Source organism: Delphinapterus leucas, chromosome 6, assembly GCF_059928025.1.
Source record: "Delphinapterus leucas isolate spDelLeu-1000000601 "Yukka" chromosome 6, BTC_Dleu_Yukka2, whole genome shotgun sequence".
NCBI lineage: Eukaryota > Metazoa > Chordata > Mammalia > Artiodactyla > Monodontidae > Delphinapterus > Delphinapterus leucas.
This window is the reverse complement of record NC_143134.1, coordinates 81,314,980-81,337,096: the sequence shown is the minus strand read 5'-3', so window position 1 is coordinate 81,337,096 and position 22,117 is coordinate 81,314,980. Positions and strand designations below refer to the sequence as shown.

The 22,117-nt window shown below is 41.2% G+C and overlaps 1 protein-coding gene across 1 annotated transcript in view; it reads right to left on the bottom strand.

Moving 5' to 3' along the window:
• The window catches only part of LOC149748980 (proprotein convertase subtilisin/kexin type 5-like), a 128,695-nt gene that overhangs the window by 60,855 nt on the left and 45,723 nt on the right, over positions 1 to 22,117 (bottom strand). The window lies entirely within an intron of this gene.

Below are 22,117 nucleotides of genomic sequence, written 5' to 3'. Positions count from 1 at the left end.
AAGAAGGGAATTAGTTCTCAGGTGCAGAGGAACACAGCACCTGGAGCTGAGCATGTGCGTGTGTACGTGTGTGGGATGGGCTAGGCGAGAAGAAGGGAGAGACCCACTGAGCACATTCTCCAAAAGTGGTAGTCTTTCAAGATTTCTTAAATGTACTAGACTGAGGTGAGGATTATAGGAATTAGGAAAAAGCTGAAAAAATGTTAGAAGCAGCACTGTGAGCACAACACTGATTTATCTAGAGAAGGTAGTGGAAGATGAGAAACGTTTCTATGTTATTTGCTCCTCCACCTATTAATGAAGGGCACGTGTCCTGGTCTCCAGCATACGGTTAGTCTCTCCACCCCCCCCCCGTCACATGTTAGAATGCTGCTGTGTCTATGGTGTGAGAGTAGGGGCTCCCCGAGCGAGTGCATGTGTGCACGTGTGTGTGTGTGCGCGTGCGTGTGTGTATGTGAATGCACCCACAAGCATGTATGCAGGTTTTGTGAGGATGGACAATGAATTACTAAACAAAAAGGTAATACTCTTCAAATTTCCGAGAGCCCTTTCTCCTTGTAGCCATCCCCAAAGAGAACAAAGATTAATAAACAAATCCTAGCTGTTTTGGTGCTGCAGTAAATAAAGTGAAAAGTTGTCCGTAAAACAGAACTCAGGCTGTGGCAATACTTAATCTAAACAGTTCATGGGGAAATGAGCCCATTATCATAATTAAAAATAAAAGCTTAGCACCTGCCAACGAGGCAAGCCACCCCTGAGACGTGATGGCTTGTGGGGCCGTGCAGGGCTGGAGGTGCTGTGCTGTAGAGCCTACAGTGGCCTTAACACAGGGGCTTTGTGATGACACAGAAAAGATTCCATGGAACAGCTAAATGCCCAGTCCCTACAAAGCCAAACTCTTCTTCCTAATGAATCTCATGTGACGGCTGTAACAGCATTCCAGTGGCACTTAGGTCTGAAAACAAGAGGGATTTCACAGTGTAATTAAGTCTACACAATAACACATAAAGTAGAAAGCAGACTGACAATTATCTGCCAAACTTGAGGAGAGCTTGGCCTCACTATGAAGTGTCTTCGATTGGTTATCTCGTATGATTCTTTGGGATAATTGCTGGCTGTGTCTTCCCTTCATTTCATGTTTTATGGGCCTGATTGTTCTGTGAAAGCTCTTCTGTTTTCTTTCTGCATGGCATGGGAACACCCCAGGACTAGCTTGCAGGGTTCACTTAGAAAAGAGCTCCATTTTATAAGGCAGACCATCTTGCAGTCAGCTGAGATTCCTCTTTCAGACACCTCAGAGATTCTGTCTCCAAGGCCATTGTTCTTCCAGCCATTTCCCAGCCCTCCAGGGGCCTTCATTCATAGTGGCAGGTGATAAGCTATGTTCAAGTCACGGGTAATCATAGTAATTCGGCATTTTTCCTTATTAGCACCTCTGAATGGAGAAACTGCGTGGAAACTGCTCATCTGTGCTGTCTCTTTTCTCTAGGCTTAGAGCTTTTATGCTCCAGATGGGCTACGTTGTTAGTCCAAAGGGATTAAACGAACGCGCATGTACCAGTCTTTCTAATGGTCACAAATTACATGGATGAGATGCTCAGCGTTTCTTTCTTCACTTTGAGAGAAGCCACCGACCTGGTAGGAGAGCCATTGTTATTTTCATTCCTGGTTCTTGAGACACTATTGAATGAGACACTGTCAAATGATGGATGCACACGTGGGTGCCTGAGTGCATGAGTGTTTCTTACTGGTGATGAGAGCAATTTTCCAAAGCATTAATACGTTTTAGGAATCTCCAGTATTTTCTAAAAAATCTTGGCACTGATGGAAGTGGGGCTGGCTTGACCACAGAAGGCTCAAAACCTCATATATTTTGGTATGTGAATAGAAGGGAACAGCATTCAGTTTCCATAAGCACACCTCCCCAAACACCGGTGTTCTATACCAACATTATCAAAGACGAAAGGGCTTATTTTGCAATGAGAATTAGATAGGCAAACATTTAGAATCATTTGGAGACACCTGTGATTTATCCAACCCATCATGATCACTCCTGTAGGCCCATTATTATCAATAATTCTGTCTACATGCAGTAAATACATGTAATTATTTTTTACAATGGACTAATTACTTCATTCATCTAATATGTTGGCTGACAGCTGTGCCACCTTTGTGAGGCAGTATATTTCTTTACTTAGCCTGCTGTATGGATATTTCTAAGCACTAGGCTAGCACTTCAGGGTCTAAGAACTATTAAATCTAAAATTAGTGGATCATTTGAAAATTGTGTTTTCTTTGACCAGGACTTACGTTTAATACACCCTAAGAAAAGTTTGAGGAGATTTTCTGTCTTTGTGCTAGTTTTGGAAGCTATACATTCTAAATGCCTAGAAAATGGACAGGCGTGATAAGATAGGTATCAAATGAAATTATAAATCAGAAGAAAACATGTGGCTTGAACGGACACCAAGTGCTACCAATTCCTTCTCTTTACAGGATTGCAAACTTGGGTGGTTTTTCTTTTAACATTTTACAGGCACTCCTCATTTTATTGCACTTCACAGATACTGCACATTTTACAAATTGAAGGTTGTGGCAACCCTGCATCGAGCAAGTCTATTGGTACCATTTTTCCAACAACATTTGCTCACTTCAAGTCTCTGTGTCACATTTTGGTAATTCTCACACTATTTTGAACTCTTTCGTGATTATTATTTTGGTTATGGGGATCTGTGATCAGTGATCTTTGATGTTACTATTGTAATTGTTTTGGGGAGCCACAAACCACATCCATATGAGACAGCAAACTTACTCGCTAAATGTGTGTTCTGACTGGCCATTCCCTGTTCTCTCTCCCTCTCCTTGAGCTTCCCTATTTCCTGAGATACAATATCAAAATTAGGCCAATTAATAATCCTACAATGGCAAAAGCTAGAAATGATTAAGCTTAGTGAGGAAGGCGTATGTCAAATGTTGAAATAGGCTGAAAGCTGGGCCTCTTGTGCCAGACAGTTAGACAAGTTGTGAAGGCAGAGGAAAGGTTCTTGGAGGAAATTAGAAGTGCTACTCCAGTGAACACACGCATGATGAGAGAGCAAAACAGGCTTGTTGCTGATATGGAGAAAGTTTGAGTGGTTGGAATAGAAGAGCAAACCAGCCACAGCATTCCCTTCAGTCAAAGCTTAATCCAGAGCAAGGCCTTAACTCTCTTCAATTCTAGGAAGGCTAAGAGAGGTGAGGAAGCTGTAGAAAAACAGTCTGAAGCTGGCAGAGGCTGGTTCATGAGGTTTAAGGAAAGAAGCCACCTCCATAACATAAAAGTACAAGGTGAAGCAGCAAGGTGATGTAGAAGCTTCAGCAAGTTATCCAGAAGATCTTTAATTAAGATAATTAATGAAGGTGGCTACACTAAACAAGAGATTTTCAAGGTAGACAAAACAGACTTCTATTGGAAGAAGATGCCACCTAAGGACTTTCATAGCTAGAGGGGAGAAGTCAATGCCTGGCTTCAAAGCTTCAAAGGACAGGGTGACTCTCTTGTTAGGAGCTAATGCAGCTGGTGACTAAAAGTTGAAGCCAATGCTCATTTACTGCTTTGAAAATCCTAAGGCCCTTAAGATCTTTGCTAACTCTACTCTGCTTGTGCTCTATAAATGGAACAACAAAGCCTGGATGACAGCACATCTATTTACAGCATGGTTTACTGAATAACTTAAGCCCACTGTTGAGATCTGATCAGAAAAAAGATTCCTTTCAAATTATTACTGCTCACAGACCATGTACCTGGTCACCCAAGAGCTCTGATGGAGATGTATAATGAGATTAATGTATTTTCATGCCTGCTAACACAATATTCATACTGCAGTCAAGAAGTCATTTTGACTTTCAAGTCTTATCATTTAAGCAATTAAGAACACATGTGATTCATGCGAAGAGGTCAAAATATCAACATGAACAGGAGTTTGGAAGTTGATTCCAACCCTCATGAATGACTTTGAGGGGTTCAAGGCTTCGGTGGGGGAAGGAACGGCAGGTGTGACGTAAATAGCAAACCTAGAACTAGAAGTAGAGCCTGAAGATGTGGCTGAATTGCTGCAATCTCATGATGAAACGAACATGACAAATTATATGGATGAGCAAAGAAAGTGGTTTCCTGAGATGGCATCTACTCCTGGTAAAGATGCTGTGAAGATTGTTGAAATGACAACAAAGGATTTAGAATATTATGTAAACTTAGTTGATAAAGCAGTGGCAGGGTTTGGGAGGATTGACTCCAATTTTGCAAAAAGTTCTGTGTTAAAATGCTGTCAAACAGCACTGCACGCTACAGAGAAATCATTTGTGAAAGGAAGAGTCATTCGATGCAGCAAACTTCACTGTTGTCTAAAATTGCCTCAGCACCCCCGCCTTCAGCAGCCATCACCCTGCCCTGTCGGCAGCCATCAGCATGGAGGCAAGACCCTCCACCAGCAAAATGACTATGACTTGCTGGAAGCTCAGATGATGGTTAGCATTTTCTTTTTTAGTAATAATGCCTTTTTAAATTAAGGTACATACATTGCTTCTTTCGACATAATACCATTGGACACTTAATAGACTACAGGAGAGTGTAAACATAACATATGCATCGGGAAACCAAAAATTTTGTGTGATTTGCTTTTTTGTGGTATTCGCTTTATTGTGGTGGTCTGGAACTGAACCCACAGTATCTCCAAGGTATGTCTGTAATTTCAAACTTGCAGAAAAGTTGCAAGAATAAAACCATTTATACTTTACTCAGATTTACCTGTTGTTAACATTCTGCCCCACTTAATGTATCATTTGCTCACTTGCTTTAACTCTGTGTATAAAATATACACACACATACATACCTTACAAATACACACATGTGTTTTTGTGTGTGTGTATATATATATATATATTTTTTTTTTCCCCCTCCCCTGAAACACTGAAAATAAGACGCACACATCGTGGCCCTTATCTCTAAATATTCGGTGTGTATTTCTTAAGAATAAGTACATTCTCTTATATAACCACAATATATACATCAACTTCAGGAAATTTAACATTAATAAATACACTTATTTATCTACAATCTATACTCCAGTTTTTTTCAGTTGACTCAATCATGTCCAGTGGTGATCTGTTCTAGAATTACATATTGCATTTAGTTATCTTGTCTCTTTAGTCTCCTATAATCTGGAACAACTCTTTGGTTCTTCTTTGTCTTTTGTGACACTGACATTTTTGAAAGGCAGAAGTTCCTTTTTAATAGCATGTTTCTCATTTGCCTGCTATTTCCTGTTGGTTAGACTCAGGTTAATTGTTCCCAGCCAAACTACCGCGTAGGTCATGTGGTGCTCTTCTCAAGCTATCCTATCCAGAAATAGGCAACATATATCCATCTGTCCCTCTTTAGTGATGTTAATTTGCACTCTTGTTTTTGCATCTCAAGAAATTCCCTTGCACTTCAATCCAGCACAACAGTCAACCCCTGAAGCTGGTGAACAATTCCTTTAAAACAACTAAAAGGATGCTATTCCAGGAGAGGCAGGAAGAGTGGTTTCAGAATTCAGAGCTCGACACCAAGGCAGGAAGAGACTTTTGAGATTATAAAACAATATTAATAATTATGCTGTTAATAATATTTATAAGACATGCCAACATTTATTGAGCTCTTACCATGTGCCAAGTACTTCATTACGTACTTTAAATGGTGTATTAGTTTTCTATTGATGTCGTAACAAATTATCATAAATTTAGCAGCTTAAAACATTACAGACTTATTATTTTACAGTTCTGTGGTCAGAAGTCGGTATGGGTCTCACTGGGCTAAAATCAGAGTCGTGGCAAGGCTGGCGCCTTTCTGGAGGCTCTTGGAGAGAATCCGTTTCCTTACTCATTCAGGTGGTTGACAGAATTCAGGTCTTTTTTTGCAGTTATAAGACTGAGATCCATTTCCTTACTGGCTATCACGGAGGGTTGTATCCATGGGTTGTAGAGGCCACCCATATTCCTCAGCTCCGGGGGCCCCTTCGGCTAGCTTCAAAGCCAGCAGTGAGGGATTTTTCTTTCTCTTTCATCTCCTCCTGACTGTAGCTAGAAAGGTTCTCCACTTTTAAGGACTCGTGTGCTTAGGTTCGGCCCATCTGGATAATCTAGGACAACATCCCCATCTGAAAATCTTTAACATTAATTATATCTTTGAAGTCCCTTTTGCTGTGGAAGGCAACATATTCATAGGATCCGGGGATTAGGGCATTGACATCTTTGGGGAGCCATTATTCTGCCTACCATCCTGGGTAACTCCCAGCGATGCTGAGAGGTAGGTCCTGAAATTGTCTCTAGTGTATGTATGATGATGCCGAAGTTTAAAGAAGTTAAATGAATTTCCCAGAATCACACAACTGGTAACGAGGCTGAGCCAGGATTAACTTCAAGCAGAAGGGTTTATCTAATCTGGAGGATTAAAATTTTTATTTTAGCAGCAGAATCCTTTATCAAACGGGAATTTATGAAAAATCAAACACATAAAAAAAGGTCAAAGCAAAGCTGCTCTGGCTAAATTGGGAGAAGTGACAGTGGTGGGGAGGGAAGGGCTTCACAGAACAGAGGGCAGACCACCGATCATCCAGTCTCTGTTTCCAGATAAGCATGTGAGGCCCAGAGGCAAGCGTGCAATGACTTGCCTGAAGTGAGCTCTGGGGCTGGAGTCTGGCTCCTCCACTCCCCACAAGGGCTCTTTCAAACCTGCCCCATAGGTTTACCTGTCAGGAGTCTGCTTGTTTATTTGTTCTAAGACTGTGTATTGAGCATCTACACGTGGTAGGCAGGATTCAGGTACTGAAGAGACAACAGCAAAGAGAACAAAGTCCCTGCCTGCCTGGCGGTTACATTTTAATGAAGGAAGAAGCACAGCAAACAAGTTTTAAAACTAAATAAAAAATTAAAATATCAGGGACTTCCCTGGTGGTCCAGTGGTAAAGAATCCACCTTCCAACGCAGGGGACGCGGGTTCCATCCCTGGTCAGGGAACTAGGATCCCACATGCCAGCTAAGCCTGTGTGCCACAACTACTGAGCTTGAGCGCCTCAACGAGAGAGGCCACGTGCCACAAATTACAGGGCCCACGCGTCACAACTAGAGAGAGAAAACCCGCATGCCACAACCAGAGAGAAGCCCGAGCCGTAATGAAAAGATCCTGCATGCCTCAACAAAGATCCCGCGTGCCACAACTAAGACCCGATGCAGCCAAAAAAAATAAGGAAAAAAAATTAAAATATCAGATAATTGCATGAGATCTGGCAGCATTAAAATAGGTGATCGCTCTGTTATGTGTTAGTGTGGGGTGAGAGTGGAGATGAGGGGTCGGGGGAGGAGAAAGAGAGAGAGAGGTAGGGACAGGGACAGAAACAGAGAAGGGCTGACTTCTTTAAATTGGGTGCTGCAGGGAAGCCTCTTAGAGGTGATGTTTAAACTGAGCTGTGATGGCAGGAAAGAGCTGGCCGGGTTAATATCTCGAGAAGAGTACTCCAGGTGGAGGAAACAACAGCTAGGGCAGGGCCTGGGAACAAGAACGGGCTAGAAGCAATCTTGACCAGGATCCCCAAGTGTAGCTGAAAGTAAGGATGAAGAGAGAGGGGTAGGTGATGAGGTCAGAGACATGCAGAAGGCTAAAATTAGTAAGGCTCTTTGGATTACAATGCACATCTGTCAGTTGTCCAGCATTTTCTACTAGTTCTAGCTTGAACCAGGCATAGAATTCCAAGTACAGGATTGCTGGCTTCTAGGCAGACCAAAGCCTAATGCCCCACCAGATGAGGTATCTGTTCATTGGACAGGGTTCCATTGCTTTCCCCCAGTTTCTTGCTAAGTTCCCAAGTGGCCCATCCCATTAATGCACACTTGGGCACGTAATGTGCCAGTTGGACAGTGACTCTGGGTAACTGTCATTAGCCATGCGTGCCATGGTCAAGGTAAGCAGTGACTGACTTCGTGCTTCAGATTTTGCATGTTTTAACATTCAAAGGGGGTAATTACTATACCCAGTTCCCAGGAATAATTGACATATTTTATGTTTTGAAGTCTCAGTAGGTCAAACTTCCCATTTGTAAAACTTTTCGGTTGCTCTCTTCCCGAGCACATAAAACAAATTTACTTCTGAACTGAGACCTTGTATGCCAAATTTTTATAGCCTTAAATATAGTATTTTATCACTACTATAAATGTTGTCTCACCTCTCACAGACCCTTCAGTGCTAAAGACAAGAGCCTTTCTAATTCACTTGTTTCAATTCATAGAAGATTTCTAAGTTGAAGCCGGGTCATTTGGATAATATTTCAGACGTACAGACTGCATTTCTGCTAAACATAATAAATCTGCAATTTTACAATTGGTTTGGGCAGCTAGCATGATTGTAGTAGGCTTTCCAATAAACGCCCCTTCAAAACAACCTCCTTTCTCTTTCCACACTCACCTCCAGACCTCACCCAAAGGCTCGATGTCATCCCTGAGATGTTGGGGACACGGTAACACGGAGACTACAATTTTAGGTTGATTTATTTTTCTAGCGGAATATCCAGGTTTCTAGCAATTATTTTAGGGCATAAAGTTCCTTTGTGATGATAAATCAAGCTGTCAGCTCTTTCTGGTCCAAATTAGAGGTTGGAGAGATTGAGAAACTTTTCTACTTTAGTATCCCACCCTTTGCATCTCCAGATTAGATTACACATGTTAGCCCTCTAGAGTTAATGCCATGTTTGTCCTCGGCTTTGCTCTGATCTTGGTGAGCTGATTGAATGGGAACTTTTCAGGCATAAATGCTCCTCTCTCAGTGCTCTCATGGGCCTCACGCTCCCTGGTGGACATGGAACAAGGGACTGGGAGGTAGACACCCCTGGGTTGCTTCCCTGGCTCATACAAAACATTATCTACTTGTCTCACCTAGGGGTGCATAGTTTATAGACAGTCAGAACACACTGTTTTTATGGAAAAGATCTGGGAAAAAAAAAAAAAAAAAGGCAGCTACAGATGGCCATAGGCACCATTGGGAGGAAAAAAGTTTCGACTGACCCGGTAACATCACCAGCGAGGGCATGAGTAATGTTGAGAGTTGTTGGCATGGCCATCCCCTGCCTTCCAGTACTTCAACTTCGGGTACTTGGCCAAGGGGTGGGAAATGAGGGACCCTGTCCCTGTGCCCTCGGCTGTCTCCAGCTTGCTGTGCCATTTGGTCCCCATTTTGCTTCTTGTGCCCTGGGCTGGCCCACTGTGCTGGAAGCTGAACTGAGGCTGTGGGTCGGGCTGCAGCCAAGGTTTTCTGGTGGGAGTTGCAGGGAGACTTCATGGAAAGGACGAGTCTGGACTCCTACCAAATTACCCTCCTGTTGACTGTTGGAAGGCTGGAATTTCAGACTCAAGAGGTGCAGAGGCAATTTACTGACACTCATTGTTGGCCTGAGTCTTAGCTGGAGATCTGCCTGTTGAGCAACTGGGTATCAACATGCAGATGCTCCCGCCTCACCCACACTCAGCTTCTCTCGACTCTGGTGTCTGCTCTCAATTCTGGTGTCTGCTCTGTGACTTAAATCAATTTTTTTCTCATCTGCCAGTGGAGCTTGAAGCTCTTCCTACCATCTGGTAAAGGACTGTGAAAAGGCAATGTGGCAGTGGTGCAGGGAGATGGAGCTCTGGGGGTGAGATGAGGACAGCTCAGAGTAGGCACAAAAGTCACAGGTATTTTACTGAGTGCCTACCTGGTGACAAGTACTACGCTAAGTGCTTATGACACAATGGCACCCAATTTAGAAGTGTGGCCTCAGGTATATCAACAGGCCTCTTGATGATGGCAGATATGATAGGAAAGAAAAAGGGTGGAAATGGAGAGAAAGCAAATTATATTTTATTTTGATATTAATAATAGAGGCTCTTGGTTTCACTCCCTTAGGGAGCCCAAGATATGATCATTTTTCTACTCTTCATTATAATCTCTAGGGCCATATTAGGAGGTAAAAAGAAGGCAACTTACGATGTTTTCCTTTACAAAACAGGATGCAGTTAAGAAATGAAAAGTATATGGGACTTGCCCAAAGATTTTCATTGTGGTAGGGGAAGAATGGAGATAGATACTAAGATTTCAGACTCCATTTTCCACAATCCCACAAAATCAAGCTGAGACCTAACCATCCAAGGTTCCAGTTACTACTGCTGGTCTCGCTTTGATTTTTGTTTTCAAATTAATGGACAAACATAAGCTGAAGGATGTCAGAAATATCATCAATATTTCACCGAAAAAAAAGTAATTTGGCAACATTTTTCCAGCTTGTTACTTCTAAAAATGCAAAAGAGATATTCTTGTTGGTTTCTAGAGAGTCCTGTAGAGGTGAAATCCATCCCACCAGCCTAAGTGTCCCTTGCCCCTAATCACTGGCAGTTTAAGGTCGCAGGCACCATGATGCTTTCAGGAATGGCAGCTGGTCTTCTGAACCCCTCCACCCTGTGCATGGTGCTCAACCACACTCTGCGCTTTTGTTTAACTAGGTTTGTTTTGGAAGTAATTGGCTCAGCTCTCTTTCTGCAAGCACACGTGATTCAGACAGCCTTGGCTTTCAGCTCGACTTCGCAGGACATTTACACAACTAGTAGGAGGAACTTTCATTATACCTGGCTCTGGGGGAAAATAGCGTGAAGAGCCAAGATGATGAACTAGTTGCTCTAGCATTGAACTTAGGCTACCTTCCCACTATTTCTTCTCCCCCATCACCATAAGAATGTGAACTTGAATGTAGGGGGAGCAGAGGGAAACTTCAGGCAACACAACTAAGTAGCATAAGAATATAACCAAACGTGAAACAAATATGGCAGGTTGACTTACACGACTTTCATTTACATCGTCTAGGAAAATGGTGAATGAGTGCAATCTACTCTGGAAAAAGAGCAAATATTTGGATTTTCTGTTGGTTTGGAGCCAGAGAGTCCTAAGTTTAAATTTAGCTCGGAAACTTGCTAGTTATGTGACTTTGGGCAAGTTGCAAACTCTCTGGGCCTTGGTTTTCTCATCTGTGAAATGGGGATAAGGATTTTGAACAGAGAGGATTGTATTGGGGAGTAGAGATCGTGTTTGTAAAGTGCGTACCTAGGTGATCACCTCATATGGAATGGACAGTAAGTTGTAGTTATTATGATATAATGTATCTGCTTCTGCTTCAGCTTCATCCTCAACAGCGTTTTAAATACGATGTTGAAGTTATCTGTTTATATACCCATCTTAAATCAACTCTGATTGCACATTAGAATCAGTCCAAGAGTTTTGAAAAAAAATACTGATGCATGAGCCTCACCCCAGACCAATGAAATCAGAAACCTTGGAAGTGGGTCTCAGCACTGCATTTTTCTATCTCCCCAGGTGATTTTCATGTGCACCCAGGGCCGAGAATCACCGAGCTTTCCATTTCCATGCGAGCCCTTTGAGAGCAGAGAGCATGTTTGTTCACCTGTGTATCCCCGTGCTTAGCCTGATAGGGGTGCCCAATAAATATTTCTTGAACTAAACTCTAAGAAATGGAGAGAAAGTTGTCCAAATTCCTAAGACTGGTCTCATATGGGCACATGTCTTGAGCAGCCGATAAAGGCAAGAGATACCAGCATGTTATTAATTCTCATAATAGGGGTTTGAAAGAACAGGGTAAAGAAAGATCAAGGTCCTTTCAGCAGACAGTTTACCTATCATGTCATTTATCACTGGTCCTCTTTTTGACTCTTCCGTTGCTAAGGGATCAGAGAAGTGAGATAGCAGGATACTTTGGGAAACTCCATCGGTTGAAAAAATATAGCAGCTTCTTCAGAAGAGTTTTTTTGAGAGAAGGAGAAAGTCAGACACTGCCAAGGTAGATAGTGGGCAATTATCTTGGGTAAGATTCAGAGCGGTACAAGAGAGAAATCAGTGACACAGACTGGACACATGTTTGGGGCTATTTCACGTGCAAACATATGAGGTGAGACCTCAGCATATACCAGTAACAGTCTTAGTCACCACGTGAGAATGTCTTTAGGCTGTTCACAATATTAGTTTCTTTCCCTTTTGTGGGCACGTGGCAAGATTGCATCTCCCCAGTCTGCAGTCTCAGGCAGAACCATATGATTTGCTTTGGCCAAAAAAATATGAGAGCAGGAGTTACAAGTGTCAATCCTGGGGGAACCTTTAAAAGCCAGCGTACTTTGCTTCTGCCATGACAAGGTAATTAATGGCTGCTCCATCAACCTGGGTCCTGGACTGAGGACTATGCAGAGCAGAGTTCTCAGCTGACCCATGATGGAGATGTAGCACAAGTGAAAAATAAACCTTTGTTGTCTTAAGTTCTTGAGATTTGGGGATAATCCGTTATCATAGCACAACCTTGCCCATCATAGTGCATACTTGGGACAAACAGCTTCAAAGCCAACTACTTCCTCTGTGAAAAAAGTAAACAAAGTTAATGCACAGGATTGCTTGAAACTGACAGCTTAATTCCTCTGTCACTTCTCATATGCATAAAATTGAGTAAGTTTCAACACTTCTTTAATCCTCAGTTTCTCCAGCTGTAAAAATCACTGGATTATAGATGTGAAAATACATCATCTATGTAAGTGCCTAGCACCGTGCCTGGTGAATGATGATGCTCAATAAATATTAGGTTACACAGTCCTGTTATTTGTGGAATAATAATGGGAAAGGAGAAAGCACAAAAGTATGCAATAAATATTTGCTAAATAAATTAATCAAGAAAGCCAGGAAGATTAAGGAACCATGAAAGTGCAAAACTTCTGCAAATTCTTCCAACTGTGGGTTCTCTTTTCTTAAGGTTTCTTTTCTTCTAACCCACCACCTTTGAAATGAGATATCACTTAGAAAATGAGGGGAGAGGGAGGCTCTAATAAATGAAAAATATGTTTTTGTTTTCAAGACAGGGCTGTCCCCACTGTCTAATAGAGCTTGCTCATTTCTCTTTTCTTCAGCAAACTGGTGACAGTGCATTTAGATTCCAATCCTTCCTCTGAACATGGCTCGTGTTTGGCCTTTTAAAGAAAAGAGTCATCTCGAAGCATGCGGGATTCTCCCCGACCAGGGCACGAACCCGCGTCCCCTGCATCGGCAGGCGGACTCTCAACCACTGCGCCACCAGGGAAGCCCAGGCTAATATACATTTTATTCTGCAATGCCTTTGATTTGCAAGGCACCAAAACTGTTTGACACTGTTCCTGTTCCCCCAGAAATTTTATGGAAAAGGTCCAAAGGAAGATCTAGATAAAAGTAAAGTAGTGATCTGTGACTACCATATTTCATTTGAAAAAACGCTGTATGTCTGCTCCATTGGAAAACTAAACCATGAAATTCATGTCTCACATGTCTTGATATTGTTTCCTCTATGACCAAGGTGTCACTCCTTAATAGAAAATAGAGTAGCAGAAGGAAGTGAGGTTGGTTCTCTAATTCCTGGATCTGAAGCTTGAATCTAACATGGGTCAGGGTGGAGAGAGCTCACTTCATATTCACAAGGAGAAGAGAGGGGTGTCTCTTGTCAATCATACCCTTATGATGGAACCCACTTTCCAGAAAGTAAAAGAGTTCCTGTGAAAGTGAATGAAACTGAAGGCAGGTAAAGTAACAGAGAGGAATCCAGGGCTAAATGAAAATGAGCCCCCCTTCCCTTAGTCCTTCTGCTGCAAGGATTCTCCTATCTGCTCTGCTCCATCTCAGAACATTCCAGATGCAGGTCCTAAAGGCTGACAGTTTCAGGTGAGCTGTGATCCCGAGTCAATTTGCATGACTATTACTTTCACTGTTTGGTAAATTTAGTTATGGCATCTGGGCTTACAGTGGTAGCTAAACAAAGTATAATAGCTATTGTGTGTAGAACTGAGGAAAGGGGCAGATATAAATTTTTCTTTTATCTTTTTATTATTCCATAAAGCATAATAATCTTTCCTGTAGAATCAGAAGGGAAGAACACTAGGTGGTACGGATAGAATGGTTGTGCAACACATAGGTTTTGATCTTGAGCTACTAGAATCAAGTCCAAGTCCTAATGGCTGCCAGCCCTGTTATCTTATGTAAGTTGCTTAACTGTTTTGAGCTTAATTTCTTCATCCGAAAAATGAGAACAATAATTACATTTACTTCTTAGACATAAGTGAGGTAATACACATATACAACATGAGTAAGTGTGCAATAAATGCTGGCAATTAGGTTACTGTTATGGTTTTACTATGTAGAGATAGGAAAGAGGGGCACTGATAACGTTATACTTTACTTTTTTTTTTGCGGTACGCGGGCCTCTCACTGCTGTGGCCTCTCCTGTTGCGGAGCACAGGCTCCGGACGCGCAGGCTCCACCGCCATGGCTCACGGGCCCAGCCGCTCCGCGGCATGTGGGATCTTCCCAGACCCGTGTCCCCTGCATCGACAGGTGGACTCTCAACCACTGCGCCACCAGGGAAGCCCTGTACTTTACTTTTTAAATCAGATTTATTGAAATATAATTTTCATAGTGTAACATTTGCCCTTTTTAGGTGTACAGTTCTATGAATTTTGACAAATAAACATGCAGTCATGTAATCACCCCTGACAATCAAGATACAGGACACTTCCAACACCCCAAATAGTTCCCTCATGCCCTTGATGATAATGATGTTGAGATTATTATTAACTGAACCCCATAATGTACCCAGATTTCTCTAGTTTTTACCTATTGTCTTTTTTTCTGACCCAGGATCCCACCTAGGTTACCATACTACATTTAGCAGTCAGGTTTCCTTAGGTTCCCCTTGACTATGACAGTTTTTCAGACTTTACTTTTTTGACAACCTTAACAGTGTTGAGGAGAACTAATCAGGTATTTTATGAAATAGCCTTCTATTGAAATGTTTTCCTGACGATGTTTTTTTCATGATTAGACTGGGGTTATGGGTTTTGGGGTGGAAGACTGCAGAGGCAAAATGCCATTCTGCTCCTTTTACATCAAGGGTACCTGCCCATTAATCTGATATAGCGGGCTTCCCTGTAGCGCAGCGGTTAAGAATCCACCTGCCAATCAGGGGACACAGGTTCAAGCCATGGTCCGGGAAGATCCCACATGCCATGGAGCAACTAAGCCCGTGTGCCACAACTACTGAGCCTGCGCTCTAGAGCCCACGAGCCACAACTACTGAACACATGTGCCACAACTACTGAAGCCCACACGCCTAGAGCCTGTGCTCCGCAACAAGAGAAGCCACCGCAGTGAGAAGCCCGTGCACCACAATGAAGAGTAGCTCCCACTCGCCACAACTAGAGAAAGCCCCCTTGAAGCAGCGAAGACCCAACACAGCCAAAAATAAATAAATAAAATAAATAAATTTATTTAAAAAAATCTGATATAGCACTGCTGACATTGACCTTGATCACTTGGATGAGTTAGTGCTTATCAGGTTTCTCCACTGTGAGGCTCTTCCCCTTCCTCCCTTTCATACTGTCCTCTTGGAAGGAAGTCACTACGTGCAACCTACACTTGAGGAGTAGGGAGCTATGCTCACTTCCTGGAGGGAATAGATAAGTTATTTGCAATGTTTTGCACTGAAGATTTGTCTCCTCTGCCCCATTTACTTACTTACTCAACCATTTATTTATTTTTATCTTATGAACTCATAGATTCTTATTTTATACTTTGGGTTATAAGCTAATACTATTTTATTTATATTATTGCTCAAATTGTTCCTGTTTTGGCTATTGGGAGCTCTTTCAGTTGTCTCCTATGTCCCTTTGCTGCACCCCCATCATTGTGGGGTTTTTTCCTTTGAGTGCTCTCTTGCTTTCTGTCACTACACAATGCTACATCTCATCTGGTATATTTCCTGCCCCAGTCCTAGAATCGGCCAATTTTCCAAGAAGCCTTGGTATCTTTTATTGGAGGATGGTGTTAAGAATCTAGATCTGGGCACTAGGTGTGGTTATTGCTACTGGCGTGTTGCTTCTAGGCCCTCTCAGCTGACCCAGCATGAAGTGCTCTTTTCTCTCCAATTTAAAAAGTTTTTTTTTTCAAATCTACAGAAAGCCTGAAATAGCACAGTGAACAACTTTATATGCTTTACCTCAATCCTTTTATTCCTCTGAACCATTTGAAAATAAGTTGTGGACATCATGACATTTCATCCCTAAACTCCCCAGCCATGATGATCAAAAATGTCTCAAAACATTGACAAATGTCCCCTGGAGTCACAGTCACCTCCGGTTGAAAGTCATTGGTCTAGACACTTTTGTCGAGGTTCCTAGGTGATATTGTTAATATATCACATTAGGAAACACATGATGTTATGTTGTATGGAACTAATGATGGTAATGTTAAGTGTAATAACTTGGTTAAGTTGGTATCAGCAAATCCCTCCATTGTAGTTAACTAGTAATTATGGAAGTACTTTGAGTCTGTGTGATTATTGTGTTCCCGAACAATTTTCCACCTAAAGACTTTAGCGTCCACTCTTAGTTCTCCCTTGAATCAATACACTAGGGGATGTAAAATGAAGATACTCTAATTATTCCCTTGGATACATAACAGGTGAAATCTTACTGTAGAGAGCTTTCTCCCTTATTCTATTTTCCCATCGCTTCCTTCCTCTCTTCTTTAAATATCATTCTTTTTTTTTTTTAAGAAGATGTTGGGGGTAGGAGTTTATTTATTTATTTATTTTTGCTGTGTTGAGTCTTTGTTTCTGTGCGAGGGCTCTCTCTAGTTGTGGCAAGTGGGGGCCACTCTTCATCGCGGTGCGCGGGCCTCTCACTATCGCGGCCTCTCCTGTTGCGGAGCACAGGCTCCAGACGTGCAGGCTCAGTAATTGTGGCTCACGGGACTAGTTGCTCCGTGGCATGTGGGATCTTCCCAGACCAGGGTTCGAACCCGTGTCTCCTGCATTGGCAGGCAGACTCTCAACCACTGTGCCACCAGGGAAGCCCCGTAAATATCATTCTTGATGCATAGATTATTTTTATGAATGGAATTGTAATCTTTATCATCTTTTTTTTTGTTGACGCTCAAATTGTCCCAGATTGGCCGGTGGGAGCCCATTCACACTAATTACTCTGTCATTTGTTATGAATATGTAACCCATTTACATGGTTCAAATCAAAACTATGTAAAAAGATATACCTAGAGAAGGCTCACTCCCATTCCTTTTACACTTCTTTCTGTAGGTAAGCATTTTCATTAGTTTCTGATGTATCTTTTCTGTGTTTCTTATTTAAAAATAAGTAAAAAATGTATATGTGTGTGTGTGTATAATATATATATATATACACATATATACAAACACATATACACATATGTTTTATTTCACCATCTATTCTTACCAAAAAGGTAGCATACTATGTACATTTTTTGGCACCTTGCCTTCTACTTAACAGTGTATCATAAAACCACCGTCAGTTCACATAGACCTTTGCTCTTTTATGGCTGCATAGTACTCCATTATGTATGTGTCCTTCAGTTGATTCAATGAGTTTCTTCCACGAGAAGGCATTTAGGCTGTTTAAAATAGTTTACACCACAAATAATGCCACAATGAATAACATTGTGAATATGCTGTTTTGAGTTTGTGGGTGCACATCCTTAGGATAAATTCCTAGAAGGGGTGTTGCAGGGTCAAAGCATAGATGCGTACGCGATTGTGTTGTATATTGCCAACTTTCCTTCAACAGTGGTCGTACCATTTTGTCTTCCATCAGTTACAGTTAAGAGGGCTTTCTTACAGCCTTGCCTGTACAGTGTTTTGTAAGCTTTTGAAATATTGCCAGTCTAATAGGTGAGACATGGTACGTTATGGTTGTTTTAATTTGCATTTCCCATATAACGAACAAAGTTAAGCATCTTTTCTTATGCATAGGGTCATTTGTTTCATGTGATTTTTTGAATTCTTTTTTAAAAATAATTAATTTATTTATTTTTGGCTGCATTGGGTCTTCATTGCTGCGTGAGGGCTTTCTCTAGCTGCGGCGAGCGGGGGCTACTCTTCGTTGTGGTGCATGGGCTTCTCACTGCGGTGGCTTCTCTTGTTGCGGAGCACGGGCTCTAGGTGTGAGGGCTTTAGTAGTTGTGGCTCTAGAGCGCAGGCTCGGTAGTTGTGGTGCATGGGCTTAGTTGCTCTGCGGCATGTGGAATCTTCCCGGACCACGGCTTGAACCCGTGTTCCCTGCATTGGCAGGCAGATTCTTAGCCACTGAGCCACCAGGGAAGTCCATTTCATGTGATTTTTAAAACCTATCTCTTTCTTCGTAACTTCCTGACTCTTACCTTAGATCAGGCTCCTGTTACTTCAGACCCAGAATTCTGAAATAGTCATCTAGTTGGTTTCTCTGCCTGCAACTTCACTCCCTTTCAACTACCCTCAACACAGTTATTGGAGTTACAGCATTAATCTTTTTAAAACACCTCTTCAAAAAATTCTTTTTTTTTCTATAATAACCTTCAGTTATTCCCTTTTAGGCACAAACTCATGAGTGCAGAATTCAAGTTATGATTCTCAATCACTCTAAAGTGATTGCCTATTCCCTTGTATTTGCAGTATTATATTCCTTCTGCAAAATTAGTGTCCTAAAATCCATGGCAGAAATCCTTCCCTCCAAACCTTTTTTTCTGCGATTGTCTAGGTCAAAAGACCCTCCATAGTGCAGCCCTGCTCGCTTATCTGTCTAAATTCCATGGAAACTCTAAGGCTCATCTCAAGTCGCATTTTCTTGGAAGCCTTCCTTAATCACTTCAGTGCCCAGGGCTTCCTCCCTTTGCTAAATTCACTTGGTACATATATTTATCCCCTTAACTGTCACTTAATTAATTTATTTATATTAATTAATTTATTTTTTAACATCTTTATTGGAGTATAATTGCTTTACAATGGTGTGTTAGTTTCTGCTTTATAACAAAGTGAATCAGTTATACATATACATATGTCCCCATATCTCTTCCCTCTTGCGTCTCCCTCCCTCCCACCCTCCCTATGCCACCCCTCCAGGCGGTCACAAAGCACTGAGCTGATCTCCCTGTGCTATGCGGCTGCTTCCCACTAGCTATCTACCTTACGTTTGGTAGTGTATATATGTCCATGCCATTCTCTCACTTCGTCCCAGCTTACCCTTCCCCCTCCCCGTAGCCTCAAGTCCATTGTCTAGTAGGTCTGTGTCTTTATTCCCATCTTGCCCCTAGGTTCTTCGTGACCATTTTTTGTTTGTTTGCTTTTTGTTTTAGATTCCATATATATGTGTTAGCATACGGTATTTGTTTTTCTCTTTCTGACTTCACTCTGTATGACAGACTCTAGGTCCATCCAACTCACTACAAATAACTCAATTTCGTTTCTTTTTATGGTTAAGTAATATTCCATTGTATACATGTGCCACATCTTCTTTATCCATTCATCTGTTGATGGACACTTAGGTTGCTTCCATGTCCTGGCTATTGTAAATAGTGCTGCAATGAACATTTTGGTACATGCCTCTTTTTGAATTATGGTTTTCTCAGGGTATATGCCCAGTAGTGGGATTGCTGGGTCGTATGGTAGTTCTATTTGTACTCTTTTAAGGAACCTCCACACTGTTCTCCATAGTGGCTGTATCAATTTACATTCCTACCAACAGTGCAAGAGGGTTCGCTTTTCTCCACACCCTCTCCAGCATTTACTGTTTGTAGATTTTTTGATGATGGCCATTCTGACCAGTGTGGCACTTAATTTAAATGTTTTTTTTTTTCTTTCAGTAACTTAAAATTTTTCAAATTTGTGTATATTTTCCCCCAAGAGTAGGGACTATTGCTGTTTTAGTAAGTACGCAGATATTAATCAGTTTTCATCACCCATTTCTGAGCCAAGATAAAGGCACATTAATCTCTCTATTTTATCGATATGGTAAGGAAGTAAAGAGATCTTATGCAATTTGATTAAAATCAGTCATTAAGTCAATGCTGATGTAGGTATGGGCCCCAAATCTTAGGTTATAGTCAAGTGTCAAGTGTAAAAATGATTCTATTTGCTTATCCTTTCAATTAATGAAGAAATGTAATTTAGAACACTTAGATTTATCTTAGTTGAAATTTCCATTTAAGATATTGGTTACAAAGACAAAGAATTTGGCATCAAATCCTATTAGAATAAAATGATATTATGTAAAATGCTATCCGTTTGTTTTCAGCCTGATAAAAGGCCCATAGACACAGTCTGACTAGAGAAAACGTAGCTAAATCCATGTGTGTCCTGAGCCATGCATCTCTGCTTTGAATTTGGGCAACGCTCAAATTCAATTCAACAAACGTTTACACATTTATTGTGCTTTTATTATACCCTAGACATGCTGCTAGTTCTTGTGGGAGCAGTGTATATGTCACAGAGTTTGTTCTGAAGTAGTTTACTCTCTAGGCAGAAAGATGTGTACACACCAAATATTACACAAATCAGCAGTAACAAGTATTATCATTGGCCTACAAACCAGGGGAAACAAGCAAAAAGAGTTAATTCTATTGGAAAGATTAACAGAAGCTTCAGAGATAAGATGATAATTGATTTCAGCTAAGACAATACAAAAATAAATAAGGTTCAACATATAGAGAGTTAATAAATTAAGAGAAATTTTCAAATTTCGAATTAGAAATTAGCAGAACGTTCTATGTCACCCTCTCCTGCAATCCTACTACACTGTATACATCTCTCTAGTCTGGCAGCTTGACTTGTAAAAGATTTGGCTCCAGGTGTGTCACTTACAGCAGCCAGAGAGGGCCTCACAGCAGAATCACAGTCATATCACCTTTGAATTCCCACTGCCAAGGCCAGCACTCTGCACATAGTAGACAGCTGAAGTCTCTTAAAGGAGGGAATGAAGTATTTTAATAGCATTTTGTAAAATGAATCAAACTTTCTAATTTACTGCTTTTTTTGAAAACTGATTCTTTTGGATTTTGAGTTCTTTAGGATTTTGAGTCCCCAGATTGCTGGGGTCTGCTATGGAATTCATCATCCAGGGGAGACATCTCAGTCTCATCTTTAGCTGAATCAGCTAAGAGAAGGGTGGGTACAATACAGATCATGGTTGTTACTGTTCCCACCCCCATGCCAAGATTCTCACTGATCCACACACATTCATCCACCTCTTTAAACCTGAGAGCCAAAATCATACGTTTGAGATTTTACAGACAGACAGACACATACACACACACACATACATACACACACACACACACCCCTCCATGATGCATAAAGATGTTAGCATGGACACATAACACACGACAGCAAAGGTATAAAAAGAGACCACAAAATTTAGCAGGGAAAATGGGCAAACCAATGGGCAAATATGGTCCGAAATGGACAAAAAAGTGAAATCAAGGTAGTCAAAGACATTTATCATTGCTTCCTGTAAGAAAGACTACGTCCCATCTCTTCACAAGAAACACTGGGATTTACTCATCTTTTAGATTTTAATACTTTTATTACTTAGTTTAGATCTATTTTTGTTTCCCAGAAAATTAGTATTTTATCCTTAAATCTCTGACTCTAAGTGCTACCCCCTTCTTAAGTGGGAGTTATTATTATATTTTATTTTCCAATCATATATGCTCCATTGTATAGTGGAAGGTAATGGGGGAATGGTATTCCAGTTCCTCAAAACTCTGTTTTGTAGTTACATATATTATAGATAATACATCTTTCCGTTGAAGGCAGACAGAGATGGTGATGGCCATCAGATAAATTATAACTCATGTATAATATTTAAGAATTAACGGAATCTATTAGGTAAGGCCAATGAAAAGTCTACTTAATCCTGGCACAGTCTAACCCCCTGCAACTTCATGAGTGCTTTATGAAGCATGGGCTTCACTGGCAACTTGTTAGAAATGAAAATTCTTAGGCCCCACTCTAGACCCCTAAATTAGAATCCGCATTTTAACAAATCCCCCTTGTGATGTGTGTGCACATTGAAGTTTTAGAAGCATGAGTCAACCAGTCACAGGGTTTCATGGAAACTCTGTGAAGAGAGATTATCCCATCCATCTTTAATTTAGGTTGGGTTTCGTTTCAAAGATCCATAAGACCAAGTGCCAATTATGTCAATATCTTGCCTAAATTTACATTAA